At 38.5% G+C, this 16,060-nt stretch overlaps 1 long non-coding RNA gene across 2 annotated transcripts in view; it reads left to right on the plus strand.

Moving 5' to 3' along the window:
* Window positions 1–11,880, plus strand: part of LOC138146593 (uncharacterized) — a 26,139-nt gene extending 14,259 nt beyond the window's left edge. Inside the window, exons 2-4 of one of the 2 annotated variants that reach the window (XR_011164533.1) lie at window positions 2,497–2,805; window positions 3,805–4,213; window positions 11,206–11,880. This is a non-coding gene — a long non-coding RNA (uncharacterized lncRNA). The remainder of the gene's footprint in view (window positions 1–2,496; window positions 2,806–3,804; window positions 4,214–11,205) is intronic. The other variant, XR_011164532.1, reaches the window with a different exon arrangement.
* Window positions 11,881–16,060: the final 4,180 nt, after the last annotated feature.

A 16,060-nucleotide genomic window follows, 5' to 3' on the forward strand; every position in this document is an offset into this window, starting at 1 on the left:
GCTTTTCAGAATACAGATCAAATCACAGAACACTTCTCAAAGTGAGCCCCCAAAACAAAGCTACACATCAGGGCTTATATAGCCTTCTCCTGGCTCAGAGAATGTAACAACCTTATTGACTCACTGGCCAATCAAGAAGTATCTACTGAAAAACAAGCCTCTCACCCCAGACTTCAGGTGCACTTTAGCCTAGGGGCAGGGAAGATCTTCCAAATTTGCATTCCCATTACAATAGCCTATATTAGATTCCAGGCTATCTTGGGGAGAGGGGAGGAGAGCAAGGGAGGAAAAAAATGGAACCCAAAATCTTATAAAAGTTAATGTTGAAAACTATCTTTACATATACTTGGAAAAAATAAAATACTTTAAGTGGAAAACAAAGTTTAAAAAGAAAGAAAGAAATTTGTTTCCTTCCTTAGGACTCAAACCCAGAGATGGAACTATGTCCATGTAAATGGGACTTTGTCCCAGGTACTAAAATTTAGAGCGGTATTACTTCTAATCCCAGCAAGCGATCACAGGCAATTTAGCTACTAGCATCGGATGTAAAAATAGTCAAACCACCTAGAGCCTTGTTCTTTTCTCCTAACTCCTTGTCTTAATCTATAAGGGGATTTTTGCTGCTTAATTTTAATTTCTTCTTCTTCTCTGTGTACCTTAAGACTATTTTCTAAAGGTGGCCTCGCCATACCAGATCTCAAACTGTGTTATAAAGTGGTTATCATTAAAACAATCTAGTACTGGCAAAGAAATAGAGTAGCAGATCAGTGGAATAGATTGGGTAAACAATGCACAGTAGTAAATGACCACGGCAATCTAGTGTTTGATAAACCCAAAGATGTAAGCTTTGGGACAAAAATCACTATTTGGCAAAAAACTGCTGGGAAAATTGGAAAACAGTTTGGCAGAAACTAGGTACAGATCAATATCTCACACAATATACCAAGAATAGGTCAAAATGGGTACATGATTTAGACATAAATGGTGATACCACAAGATAAGTAGAGGATTGTGGACTAGTTTACCTGTCACATTTAGGGATGAGGGAAAACTTTTTGACCATATAAGAAACAGAGAGCATTACAAAATGTAAAATGGATAATTTTGATTATATTAAATTAAAATTTTTTACACAAACAAAATCGATGCAATCAAATTTAGAAGAAAAGCAGAAATCTAGAGGGGGTGAAATTTTTATAGCAAATGTCTCTGAATTGGACATTGAAAGGATACCCATCAATTGGGGAATGATCAAACAAGATGTGGTGTATGACCGCCATGGAATACTATTGTACTATAAGAAATGACATATAGGATTCTTTCAGAAACACATGGAAAGACTGCTATGAAGTGATGCAAAGTGAAGTGAACAAAAACAGTAAAGCATTGTGCCTAGCAACAGTAATATTGTATGATGATCAGTTATAAGTGACTTAGCTATTCTCAGCAATACAATGGTCCGAGACAATTCCAAAGGACCTATTATGAAAAATGCTATTCACTTCCAGAGAAAGAATTGATGGGCTCTGAATGTAGATTGAAGCATAAAGTTATTTTTTCATGAGTTTTTTTTTTTGGTCGGTGGTTTCTTAAATTAATTTTTAGTTTCAACATTTACTTTTATAAGATTTATTGGTTTGTGTTTTCTTTCACAACATGATTAATATGGAAATATGTTTTGGGGGCAGCTAGGTAGCACAATGAATAGAGCACCGACCCTGGAGTCAGGAGCACTGAGTTCAAATCCAGCCTCAGACACTTAACACTTACTAGACACATGTGACCTTGGGCAAGTCACTTAACTCCAATTGCCCTGCCTTCCCCCCTCCAAAAAAAAAAGAGGAAATATGTTTTGCATGACTATACATGCTACATCAAATTGCTTGTCATCTTAGGGAACAGGAAAGGGAAAAGAGGGAGAGAATCTGGAACTCAAATTTTCAAAAAATAAATGTTAAAAGTTGTTTCTACATGTAATTGGGCAAAATAAAATATATTTTTAAAAATATTTTCTTCACTCCTAATTAGAGAAGCACATTTTTTAAAATTCCAAGTATATGCAAATTTTGCAGCAGTTTTTTGGTGGCTCTTATCTCAAGGTGGACAGCATACACAGTAAACATGCTAAAAATTATTCTAAGAGTGACCTTGAAAAAAAGCTACTGTTAGTTTAACTGTGTCATCCCTAGGATAATTCTGAGAAACTGTCCAGTATAGGTTTCCTCCCCTTGTCCCACCCCATACCAGGTAATAGCTCCCCTAAGACTAAGGGTACTAAAACTGCTGAATATATATCAAGACCTAACAAAAATACCAATCATGTGCACAGAAAAAAAAAGTGTCTATGAACTCAGATAAGTGGACTCTGGCCAATCAGTGCTTGAAACCATTAAGGTCAGATAAAAAAAGATGAGATTGGCTGATAAGCAATGTAGAAAGTGAGGGGTTTTAATCTGTATTTATGCAAGCAATTCACCATCAAATTACACTTTGCAGGTGCTTTCCAAGATCACTGCTGCCTGATACCACAGATGTGAGGGCAGGTGATGCATGAAGGTCCATCACAGAGCCAGGAAGGAGGAACTTCAAAGGCCATCAGTCATTTCAGCACCCTTCTTCACCAGCTTGGTACCTGCATTACAATCTTCTAGGATTCTGCCCTCCTCTGTATCTGATATGGAGCACAAACCCAGAATACTTGCTCATCTTGTGCCATTCTTATCTGAGGACTTCCACGCATCCTTCATGGAGGACGTGCCTATTCTCATGGAGGTTTTCCTTTTGGTACTTTTCCTATTTTTCTAGGTATCAATACAGTACTCCTGCTTCCATTATCCTTCACTTTTCCTATATGACTAGCTCACCTCCTTTTTTGGCCATGCATGTCCTTGATCATGTCTTTTCTGCCACTTATCACAAGAAAGTCATACTGTGTAACACTCAAGCCTGCTTAGAGCTACCATTCCTTTTTGGGTCAAATGAGATAACATTTTAAAAGCACTTAATGTGTGGGCAGCTAGGTGGCACAGTGAATAGAGCACCAGCCCTGGAGTCAGGAGGACCTGAGTCCAAGTCCGGCCTCAGATGCTTAACACAAAAAGCTAGCCGTGTGACCTTGGGCAAGTCACTTAACCCCAACTGGTCTCTCAAAAAAAAAGGCAATTAATGCAATACCTGGTGCACTGTGTAGTATGTAGTAGGTGCTTAACAAATTTTTATCCCCTTCCCACTTTTTTGGGTCAGGAGAAATTGTGATTCTCTGAGAATATAAAATTTTTATGTTGATAGATACAAAAAATTCCTGGGTCCAAATCCTACCTATGGCCCTGAGTTGGGAAGTGGAGCATGAACATGAATCATGAACATAGAGCATGAACAAGGCCAGTGACCCTGGATTGTAGGGTATAGATAGACATTGACAGACAGACAGAGAGATAGATAGACAGACTTTAAACCTCCCTCCCTGACCCCTCCACCCTCCATACATGTGTGTATATGTGTGCATATATAAATATATACTATATTCATGTATATATAACCATAAGTATCCTACATATATGTGTGTATCCTACATATATATCCTAAACATATGTATATATGTGTAGGGTATGTGTGTATATACACACACATATGGAAGGTGGAGGAGTCAGGGAGGGAGGTGTAGGGATAAGAAGTCTATTGTTGTTCATCCTCTGTTTTCAAAGAGGACCAATGACATCATAGGATAATGTCTTGACTTGTATATGACTTGGATTTAAGTGAGACAGAATCGAACAAAGTCACCAGCTTCATCTTCTCTTCCAGAGTCATCAAAGTCCAGTCACAAGACAAAAGTCAAGATGATCGATGACAATCTGGGATTCAGTGGATGACCTCGGAATCTTCTATATCTGACCAAGCTCTCAATGTTTCATGGCCCCTTCTTCAGTCAACTTCATGTTCTCATCTGCACATTAAGTCAGAGAAAATCTCCACGTTCTTCTAACTCACCATTGGGTTTGAAGTATGTTGGTTATCCCCAACCTGGTTTAACCCATCTACTGAGATGTTTCCACTGGTAGGGCTGCAGCTTCTTGGAGCCACAGATGAAAACTGGGAGAGAGGTGAACACCAAAGACTGAAGAGCAGCCCTGAAGAGGGCTCAGCAAACCCTCACGGCAGAGATGCTGGTCCTCGCTGGTTGCCTCACACACCCCATAAAAAGACTGTAAAGGTAGGAAGGGGGCCAGATTGTGGAAGGCTTTAACATAATTAGACAATAAGGTAGTAACATAGAGGGAATAAAGATAATTTGGGATATAACTAAAATCAAGGAAGCAAACTGCTTTTATCTGATTAATTTGGGAAAACATCTTAGAGGAAGCTTCATCTCATTCAACTTCTCATAAAGAAATACATGTGATGTAGTAGAAAGAGCAAAGGACTTAGATTTAGGACAGATGGGTTCGAATCCAAGTTCTGCTGCACTCCTATATAAAAGTAGGCAAATCACTTCATTCCTCTAAATCTCAATTTCTTATCTACAAAATGGGGATAACAATATTTGTGCTGCATCATAGCAGTGTTGGAGATAATACCTTGTAAACTTTAAGTGGTTATGTAAGTAGGAGCCATTATATTAGTAATAGTAGTAGTAGTAGTAGTATGAAAGCATCCAGAAGATTCAATATCCCCTTGTTTTCATAAGCGTGTGTGTCTTAGTGTGACAGGCTTCATCTTGTGCAGTGGTTATTAATGCCACTAAAATTGCCAAAGGCAAAGAGATGAGGGAGCAGCCTCTTGAGAATCTACCTGTTGCTTCAGTCTGATGTGAGCATTTGCAAAGCATCATTAATCATTGTATTAAGCAGCAGCAAGTGGTACCTGCATGTGACCCACAGTTTCCCAGAAAGCATCCCTGCATATCCCCTTACAGAATACTCTTGGGTCACCACACTGAAGTCTGTAGCTTTAGTTTGCCAGTATCTCTGGAGACATTCTTAATGACAGTGGAGTCCTATCTCCAGATACATACACAAAGAGCTTTTATTAGTTGTAATGGCATGTGGGGGCTGGAGTAAGGATGCCTAAAAAGACAAGTGCTGCATAGTATTTGGCCTTTATAAATTGTACATCATTCATAAGTGTGCAAAGAACATGAAAAAAAGGACGTGCATATAGTGTGTATAGTGGTCAGTCTGTCTAGCTATACTCACTTATTCTGGGGTGAGCATGACAATTGGTCCTTCCCTTCCCCTTCAAGGAAAGCTTTGTGCACACCTATAAGTTCACTCCTACCAAAAAATACACCATTGAAAGAATAGATTGTGTCTATCTGAAGCCTATAATTCTACTTCTCTTGTATTGGACTTTACCAGGTGGAAATTTCAGGATTTTTCATCATATCCCTAGTGTGATAAACACAACAGCTCATGGGTCAATGATGTAGTAGGAAAAATGTTTGTGATAATATTAAATTTATATTAGATGAATTAACTAATATTGTAGTTACTTATATAAAGAATTATGGTACAGGTATTTGGAAAATTTGACATAATTGATACACAAATAATATGTGACTTCTGCAGGATGAACTTCCCACCAACAGAGATAATAATCTGATTTAGAAGGTAAGTCATAGGTAGTTGCCTGAAACAAAGATTAAATTAAGTCACATAGTATCTGTCAAATGAGGGATTTGAACCAAGGTCTTCCTGAGTATCTTCAGCACACTACCCACTACCCTCACACAGCCTCCATAACCAGACAAGTGTAGAAAAATTGTAGTTATCATATATCTGCCATAACTGTGCTTTTTTAATGCATGAAAAATAAAAACAAAAAAGCCAAAGTGCTGGTTTCTAAATTAAGACAATAAATTTAAACACCTCAAAATGCAGAAACATAACATGAAATTGTTTTGTATGCTGTGGATTCACTATTGGCTCCTTTTCAAAGTTTCTTTTACTGTTTTCTTCTTTCCTAATATAATCATTGAATTTTTTTTACCTTTTGAAAACACATTCTGAGAGGAAAAAATAATAAAATGCACTTACCAGGGGTTAAGTTTTCTAGTTAATATTGATTATGAACCAAAATGAAATACATTAGAAGTATTTTTAAAAGACTGACTTTTCCCATTTGAAAACATTTTCAAACAAACCACTGGTAATTCCCCATAGACCCAGAGTCTGAAGGTTTTCTAGGACTTTCTGTGATAACAGAAGTAGAAAAGTCATGCCATTTCCCCTAGTACAGTTGATCCCAAAATGTTGTATATTTCCATACAGTTGACCAAAAAATGTTGCCCGAGAGGTTCCTCTATGTGATGGAAGGGTTCATATGTTATCCAGTTCAAATTTTTCTATAAGAAAATTCTTTTTTTCTAGAGACTAAAAATGTTTAACCAAATAGGTCTTAAAAGTTAGTTTTCTGGTTAGAAAGTTGGGTCTCAAAGGGAAATCCATCCTCTGTATTCATTTAAGACAAACCTACTAAAAGAAAACTAGCTAAATACTGGTGATACCTATAAAAGCAAAGTAAGAAATAATTTTAATATACCCTACCAAGAAACAGTCATACATATGTGTATATATACATACATGCAGTGTGTATACATATATATACATATATGGAGGGCATATACATACATACATGGATATATGTGTATATAACCTTTTCCCTATCAAGCAACAAGTATTTATTAAGTGCCTACTATATAACAGGTACTGAATTGGGGATACAGAGGAAACAATGAAACATTTCCTACCTTCAAGAAGCTTACTCAGTAGAGAAAACATGTGCATATATTGTTGTTCAGTTGTTTCCAGTCGTGTCTGACTTCCTGACCTCATTTGGGTTTTTTTGGCATTGGTTTGCCATTCTTTTCCCTTGAGCTTAGAATCCCAGACTTGCCTTAGGAAAGGTCATTCTCTTCTGTCCCATAACTTCATGCCCCAAACAACAGATCACAAGAAAATGCAATGACAGGGGCAACAAAAGGTGTTTATGAGAAATAAGATTAAACTAGTCAATTACAGCCTTTAACAGAATAAAAGAACACAATGAGACATAGGTGCCAGCAGGGTAAGGCAGAGGGAGGGGGGAGGAACACCAGTTTCTTGGTTCTGTTTTTTTTTCAGTGCCTCTAGCACCTTGAGTGATGATGCATAGGGGGGAAATGTGATGTTTCTTGCTTGTCCCTTTAGCTTCCATCTCTCCTGATCACATCTGGAGGCTTTGCTTTAAGGAAGAGAATTTCAGATGCTTCTGCAACCAGCTACTATAGTGTGTTACTATTGGGTGAAGAACGAGAGAAGATGGGGTGGGGGAAGACAGGAGAGGGAGGGAGGAAGAGAGGGAGAGGGGGGGAAGAGAAAAGAGAGAGGGGGAGAGAGAGACAGAGGGAGAGGAGAGAGAGAAAGAGAGACAGAGACAGAGAGACAGAGAGCTAGAGAGAGAGACAGAGAGAGGGAGAGAGACAGAGAGAGAGAGACACAGAAAGAGACAGAGACAGAGAGAGAGACAGAGACAGAGAGAGAGAGCTAGAGAGAGACACAGAGAGGGGAGAGACAGAGAGAGACACAGAGAGAGACAGAGACAGAGAGAGAGAGGAGAGAGAGAGAGAGAGAGAGAGAGAGAGAGAGAGAGAGAGAGAGAGAGAGAGAGAGAGAGAGAGAGAGATATTTGCTAAAATACTCCTTCTATAGGGGAAAGCCCTGCCTTCCAGTCCTGATCTCTTATTAGAATCTTTAGGTGTTCAGATTTGTTGTTGTTCAGTTGTATCTGATTCTTCATGATTTGCCCAATTTGTCATCTGTTACCAATGGCAAAGATGGAAAATGGAATTAAAAATTCTTGACTTTGATATCATTTCCCTAATCATGACTCTTTCTTGTGTCTTCTATTACTTTAGATCACATTATAAGCAATTTTTCATGAGTATATCTATATATGCAAACACAGAAGAGAATGAATACAAATGATACCATAAAAATTATACAGAAAAAGCAGCGAGAGACAAGGTTATGATTTGTTGCTGGGGAGTTGAGATAAAGGTCACCAAGCTTTTCAGTCTTCTCCAATGAGACTAACCCTTGTGATCTGCATAGAAGAGAGGAAAAAGTGATTTTTCTGAACCACAGTTTCACTGAGCTCCTCCATTTTAGGACATAAAGTGCTGGGGATATTCCAACCAAGGAAAATATGGGAAAAAGTTAAGAATCAAAATGAATCATATTTCAGACAAGAATTGAACTGTGGAAGTTGAGGAGACACTTGAGAGAATAATTCAAGTAGTAGATATAATATCAACCTAAGCATGTGTTGCCTTGTAACCCACAGTAGCTCATAGCCATTGGCTAAAAGTGATGAAGAGAGAGAGCTGTATCCCTCTCTGGCGAGGAAAACCTTGCTAACCACAGCATCCCCTCAAGAATGATGGACAGAATAGCAGCTAGTCATGATGATAGCACTTCAAGTGAACACTATAGCTGGAGACACAGTAGAAGGATAAAAGATCTGGTTGAAAATGTCTTCCCCTGCAACTAGTAATACATTTTCTATAAATGATGATGGTGGACAAAAACCTGGCTGACAGAGCTATGGCCTTCCCCTATAGGGAAGTGACTTACTAACCACAGCATCCTCCAGTAAGTAGTAGACAAAGTATTATTACCCTGAGATAGCTCAATAGCCAAAGACAAGTGGAATTGGAAATCAAATGCCCCATGGGGACTAGCAGAGAGCTTTACCAGCAAGGAACTATAGAATGTGACAGCTGGCAAGAAGAAGACCCAGAAAAAAATAATACAATGGCATCATCCAAACACATTTGCTGATCTGCTTCATGAGAAACACGAGTAGTCCCTCCATGCAAGTGCTCTGACTACATGTGTTCCCCATGTGTATATGTCTCCCTATGCATGTTCACTCTTCCCATTGATAGTATATGTATTTGAGGGAAATTGAACTCCAGAATTATGAGAAGGAACTTCCATTGTTACTTTTGTTATTATGATACTTGATTAAATGTCACTACTTTGAGCTGAATCCTTTCACTAACTAATAAGGGGGCTCATGAGCTATGGTTTAGAGAAGATTCTGACTTATAAAGTTCTTATAATCTTTCTAGGGTTTCAAGGATGAAAATCAAGGATTTCAAGGATTGGGATCACTAAAATTACAAATTTAGAGTATAGTCCCTTTATTATATGGCATTGTATTTACTGAAAAAGAAGGGGGAAATATGTTCATTTAAAATTTTATTTAGGATTTTATTTTTCCCCAGTTACATGTAAAAACAATTTTTGACATTCATTTTTAAAACTCTGAGCTCCAAATTCTCTCTCTTCCTCCCTCCCCACCTTGAGAAGGCAAGCAATTCTACACAGGTTATACATGTGTAGTCATGCAAAATATTTCCATATTAGTCATGTTGTGAAAGAAAACATGGACCTCCCCTCCAAAAAAAAAAACTTAAGAAAAATAAAGTTAAAAAGTATGTTTCAATCTGTATTCAGATGCCATCAGTTCTTTCTCTGGGGATGGATAGCATTTTTCATCTTAAGTCCTTCCAAGTTGTATTGCTGAGAATAGCTAAGTCATTCATAGTTGTTCATCTTAGAATATTGCTGTTACTTTGTATACAGTACATTTCACTTTGCATCAGCCCGTGCTGTGTCCAGGTTTTTCTGAGAGCATCCTGCTTTTCATTTCTTACGTTACAATAGTATTCCATCATAATCACATACTACAGCTTGTTCAGTCATTCCCCAACTGATGGGAATTCCCTCAATATCTAATTCTTTATCCCCAGAAAAGGGCTGTTATAAGTATTTCTGTCCATATAAGTCCTTTTCTTTTTTATAATCTCTTTTAGAATACATACCTAGTAGTAATATCGCTAGTTCAAAATGTATTCATGGTTTTTATAGCCCTTTGGGCACAGTTCCAAATTGCTCTACAGAATAGTTGAATCAGTTCACAACTCTACCAACTGAGCATTAATGTCTCACATTCTCTCCAACATTTCTTATTTTCCTTTTCTACCCTATTAGCTAAGCTAATAGGTATGAGGTAGTGTCTCAGAATTATTTCAATTTGCATTTCTCCAGTCAGTAGTAAGTTGGAGCATTTTTTCATATGACTATAGATAGCTTTGATTATTTCATGAAAACTCTTCATATCTTTTGATCATTTATCAGTTGGGAAATGGCTCTTACTTTTATTAATTTGACTCAGTTCTCTGTATGTTTGAGAAATGAAGTCTTTATCAGAGGAGCTTGCTTCAAATTTTTTTTTCACAATTACTATTGCTAACTGCATTTCCTTCCATCATATTCCCCCAATGTTTATTCTATTCTCTCTCTCTCCTTTCACCCTGTCCCTTCTGAAAAGTGTTTTGCTTCTGACTACCCCTCCCCCAATCTTGTTTCCCCTATATATCACCCTCCCTTCTCTCATCCCCTTCCTCTCCTACTTTCCTGTAAGGCAAGGTAGATTTCTATACCCAAGTGAGGATGGAAATACATTCATCTGATATAGAAAGGCAGTTTGAGGAGAAATAGACAGTTTTGAAGATCTAAGAGAAAACATTTCCTCAGATGAAAACACTGAGAGGACCTGAGTGAAAGCAGCTCAGAGGCAAAAGTACTGACTAATGTTAGAGATGGCTGAAGTGTATGTTTCCCAGCATTACATTTGAATATGACTATTTGTGGGATTTAGGGTTTTGTTACTAGAAAATTTCAAATCAAAGAACTAGTTGGGAATACAAAAAAATTGTATATTAACTATTTGTGTCATACCTGACAGAAACATAAATTTTGAGTTTCTCAACCTAAGTTAGAGATGGGTGACTACAAGTGATGGAATAACAGGTAATCCTAATAATGGCATCTCAGTTAAGTATTACAGTTGTGGTCCAGTAGATATCTAAAATATTTGGCCAAAAGTGCTAAGTAGGCTTCAGTTTGAGTCATCAGAAGCAACGGAATGAGAAGTTAAGATTACTTGAGAGGTCAGCCAAGAAGCCAGGAGAAGAGAAGCTGAGAAGAGAAACTGGAGCTGAGAAACTGAGAGGAGTTGAACACAGCTGATAATTGTCTCTTTATTAAAGTTAACTCTAGTTAACTCTAAGTCATTAGAACCCACAGCTAGTAGATCCTTCTGTCTAACTAATAATTTCCTATTATTGATATTAATTAATTGTCTCTTTCTCTGTAGTTCTTGCATACAACCGATCTTATTGGAGAAAAGGTTTGATGCTGGGAGCTGATTGGTGAAAGCAGAGCTCCATGCTGTTCAATAAGCTGGCTAGGGAAAATCTGCCTTGCTTGAAAGCTTGAGGGAGAGAGAAAACCTCTCAAAGACTTGCTTTCATTGCCTTTGCTATCTTCTATAGCTTAAGAGGGGAAACCCCTTCAAAGTCTATAGAAAACAAGACCTGAATAGCTTTACAGATCCCAGGATTAAAGGAAACTGCTTTTCACTGAGTGTCATGCTACCTCAGTACCCAGCCAAGGGAACAGATCTGAGAAGCTCTGCAGATCTCAAACTTTATACTGATATTAGCTAAAAATAGCTTAAGTGATACTGTTCTTGCAAAAAGAGAAGCAGAGAAGCCATTTCATCTAGCAGAAGACCAGAGAGACTCAGAAGAGGAGCAAAGGATGCATAGTGCAGACTGCTCCCTAAAGGGACTAACCCAAGCACATGAAGTCCCCTATACATGTGTTTCACTGTAAAATTTGTGGAAGTTTGTGCTCACTCTTTCCTCCACAGGCATTGTGTGCATTAGTAGAAAAGTGTGACACAAGCTTATGGGTGAATTATTACATTTTAATTATTCCTGATTTTATCTTCTATTGAATAAATATTATGTTACAACTATTCTTGCTTTAATTTTCTTGGCTAATAAATGTTTCATGATTAAGAGTTAATGGTGTCTTTCTGATTGATGGGTATAAATAGGAAACACACTGGTTGGGGCTCAGGGCTATAGTTGTGAACATAGACATGAGTTTCCCTCACACCAGAGTTACCCCTAGAGCCCTGAAAGTGGGTTGTAGCAGCATGACCACTCCTTCTGGGAAAGCACACCAACCTGCTAGCATGGGTGCAATTATGGTGAACAAGTTAGCTACAGTACAGGAAGAAAAAGACTGGTCAGAGTTAAAGGAAAGGATGGGAGGGAAGCTGGGCCATACCTTTATGCCTGTGCTACACAAAGAGCAATTCATGAACCATATGAAACTAAGTAATGTGTTCTGTGTTAAATATATGTGTATGTGTTCTGTGTTATATATACAGGCACATGCACATAGCTATGCATGGCTCCTCAAGTCTAGTTGACCCACACTATACTTCTCTGCTCCAGTTTTACCGCTGCTGCCATTAAGAATCCCCTCACCTAATCTCTACTGGCTGGAGCCAGGAGGATGGGCATCTCAGCAGCACCATCCAAATGAAAAGTTGCAGTTTAATTCTTGGGCTGAAATGAAGCCCAATTGGAAGGACACCAGTCACTAGGGTATTGTTAGTGCCTTGAAATGGTCAAGAGGGATTGCTGATGCTGCAAATATCACTCCAAAGGCAGAAATTCTATTTGAATTACTAACATAACAGATGTTTGCTAGGATCTACCACACAGTCTGCTTACATGGTTATGCTAATTTGGCAGCGTTTCTCTTCAAGTTAACTCTAAGTCATTAGAGCCCACAGCTAGTAGATCCTTCTGTCTAACTAATAATTGCCTATTATTGATATTAATTAACATTTTTTGCACCTTCCCTCAGTTTTGACCTAGTATCTGTTGGTAGTCTAATCACAATGGCCTATTAAAAGTCAAAATACAAGGGCCTATAGCAGTCACGAGCCATTTATCAAAAAGCAAACAAGGCCAATTAAACAGGCAGCCAGACAGTTGTCTTGATTTGCCGCTGACTGTTTCTTGATCACCATTATAAATTGCTAATAGGGTAGAAAGTGCTAAGCAGTGTGCATCTGCAGGGGGGCAGTTATTGCTCACTCCCCGCCTGGTGACAGGTGAGAGAGAGGCTAGTGATGGTCTTATTGATGGGAACTGCCCATCAGTTGGTAGTTATTGTTAAAGTTCATGATGCTACAGCTGATCCCTTCCTGCTGAGAGTCAATCAAATTAATTAGTGCTAGAAATTCTTCTTTATTATTTTAGAGCACGGGTACAGAGGAAGTCCTGTAATTTGGATCCAAAGGCAATCGCAAGGGGAAAAAATCTTCATGTATTACAGGGTGGGAAAAAAAAAGTCAGATATTGCTTCTTCCATTATTTTATAATAAGGGCTGCGGCTAAAGGTTTTTATAGGCACAGATCAAGAGATCATAATAGAAGCATATTGACAGATTTTTTTTCTGCAATACTCCAAGGGACTGGCTGTAGCAGGAAAATATATCAAAACCTTATCATCAGAGCTGAGATCTTCTGTGAAAAATCAATAAAGAGTTATACATGGTTTGAGTTTAAACAGTTCTCTGTAGTCATTTAAACATAGTGCATCTGTGCAGCCTTTTACCTCTGGAGACTGAGGTAGCCTAGCAACTGCAAGGCTTAAACCGATTAACTACAAATGAAGTACTGCACGCCTATCAAAGCAATTGTTCACGGTTGCCTTTGTTGCAGGGACTAAGCTAATTGAACATGATACAGTATGAAAATAATTAACACCCATGAGTTTGTTAATTGCCTGTTAGCATTACAACACAGTCTCTTGGTCTCTTTTTAGCTTGCTCTTTTGCAGGTTGTTCTTACTCCCTTAAAAGGGTGCAGGACCTATTTAACTGGCAATGAGATCTTACAGCATATTAACCCTTTTCAACTAAAAGGGAAGAGAAGGAAGTTAAAAAAAAAACCAAACCCCAAAACAACACACCGTGCTAATGAAGTGTGTTGTATGGTTTTGTCACAGATACTTTGTCGATGCTTTTTCCAGACATCAGAAATTTGTTTTATACACACTGTACAAACTGTATTTATTTTGGGTGGGAGGCTGATTTATTTCAAGCAATTTAGTCATTATGAATGCTTTTGCAAAAGATCTTTTGTGGTTCCCTTTATTACTCAGCTGCTCTGCCTTCTACAGTGAGCGATAAATGTCTTTTAGGGTTGGAATATTAATTGAAGGCAGCATCTGGTCAGCAGCTGACCTGCTCCAGTTGTCTTGCTTTCACTGAGGAGTCAACAAAGAGATTTGGCTGGTTCTGTTTACCAGGCCCTTGTTTTCCCCTGGAAAGGGTGTGCTAAATGAACCCCACTTTATCTCTGCCGGATGGATCTCCACTCCAGTGCCAAAAAATCAATTGGGCAGCAAAATCTGTTAATCTACAGCAAATTTAACCGAAGGGGTAATTTCAAATAGAAATTTAAATTACTGCCTTTTTTGAAAGAGCATTTTTGCACCTGAAATCTTTACTATGATTCTAGGACAAAATAGGTCTAGAACCAATCACAAGAGTCATGCAAAGCCAATAGAATGAGGCAGATAGAGAGGAATTTGCTTTTTAAGGAGGAGTGGTGATTACAGACTTCAAAGAAAATGGAGAAAGGAGGGGAAGCATTAAGTAGCCAGAAGTGATTAACACTCAGGTGCTATAGAAATAACCCAGCCTGTGTTCCAGAGTGACTTTACTCCTATTGAAAGGAAACACCTTGCTGATGTCACAATTGTTTAATACAGCTTTGCTTAAGCGACCCTCAGTTTCTTAGCTGTTACTGTGTCATAGTTAATACTTACTGGAAAGCCATTCCCTGGAGGACTACTTCTAGTGCCCAATTACAAGATCTATCATCAATCATAAGTATTATTTATTCAACAAAATGAATTGCTAATTAATAACTGATGAGCATTATGGCCTTGAAGACTGTAGCACTATTAATTATGGTTGGCAACTGGGAACCAGCCTGTGAAAGGGGCCTACCTGGCACATTTTCACAACAATTAGTACCGAACGGTTTCCCGGCACATGTCTGTTAAGATCGCCAGGGAAAAGGTTTGTTTTTACTCCTTCTCCTTTGGAAAGCTATAAAGCTTTCCAAATAGCAGCCCTGTCTCATTTAAGGAATTAGTTGATCCAACAGAGATCTCTCTGCACTAGGCTTCTCCAGTGCCTCATCACTTCAAGTGATGAGAAGCAAAATGCCTGGCACAGGCCACCGAAAGGGAGATCTGGCACGGGGTCCTGCCTACTGGGAGAAGGCCTGCTACAAGGCTCCATCCCAGCAATGTGGCGACAGTATGGCTGGTGGAATGCTGCCCCTGCCTCTCATTTGGAATCTGATTGTTGCTTATGCTATGCTCCAAGAGAGCTAGCACATGGTAGCAAAAAATCATTTCACCAACACTCTGGGCCCAACTGCCTTTGGCTATCTGCAGTATAGTGGGAACTCACAGGAAATTAGCTCAAGGACCTTTCTTCACTTGGGGATGGATAGAGAAGAACAGTTGAGAAATGCCTCCTCGTTGGGCACTATGAAAAAGAAATGAAAACATTTTTACAATAGCATTTATGTAGGTTTTAAGGTCTGCAAAGGGCTTTCCATAGAATTTTCTAATTTAATTTTCATAGCAATGCTGGGAGATAGGTGCTATTATTATGGTTACATGAGAATAGTGAGGCACAGAGAGGTCAGGTGACTTGTCCAGAGTTACACAGCTAGGAAGGAGGGATTTGAACTCTGGTCTTTTTGACATCTGGTCCAGCACTCTTCCCAGTCCCCATAATAATTCTGGGGAAGTCCCTTGGACCCTAATACCTATGTCTATCAGCATTGACTTAATTTAAAGTATACAGTTGATACCTTTTCTATTTATGTTATATAGACATGAGTAATTTTCTGATTATCTCAAGCAATTTTTTTTAATTTTTAAGTGGAAATTATCCAGGCAATTGTCTTAAATCTATACTTTATTTTTCCAGGGTAAACCTGGTGTCTACCTGATGGGCATATTCAGTCTGCACATGAAAGAAAATAAATAAATAACAGGTGCACTGCCCCTCCAGATGGCATGATTATGGATGGGTGTAGTTTATTTTTAGCCTTACA

Source organism: Petaurus breviceps, unplaced genomic scaffold (assembly GCF_028583685.1).
Source record: "Petaurus breviceps papuanus isolate PSGF00001 unplaced genomic scaffold, PetGlider_PUasm1.0 90763, whole genome shotgun sequence".
NCBI lineage: Eukaryota > Metazoa > Chordata > Mammalia > Diprotodontia > Petauridae > Petaurus > Petaurus breviceps.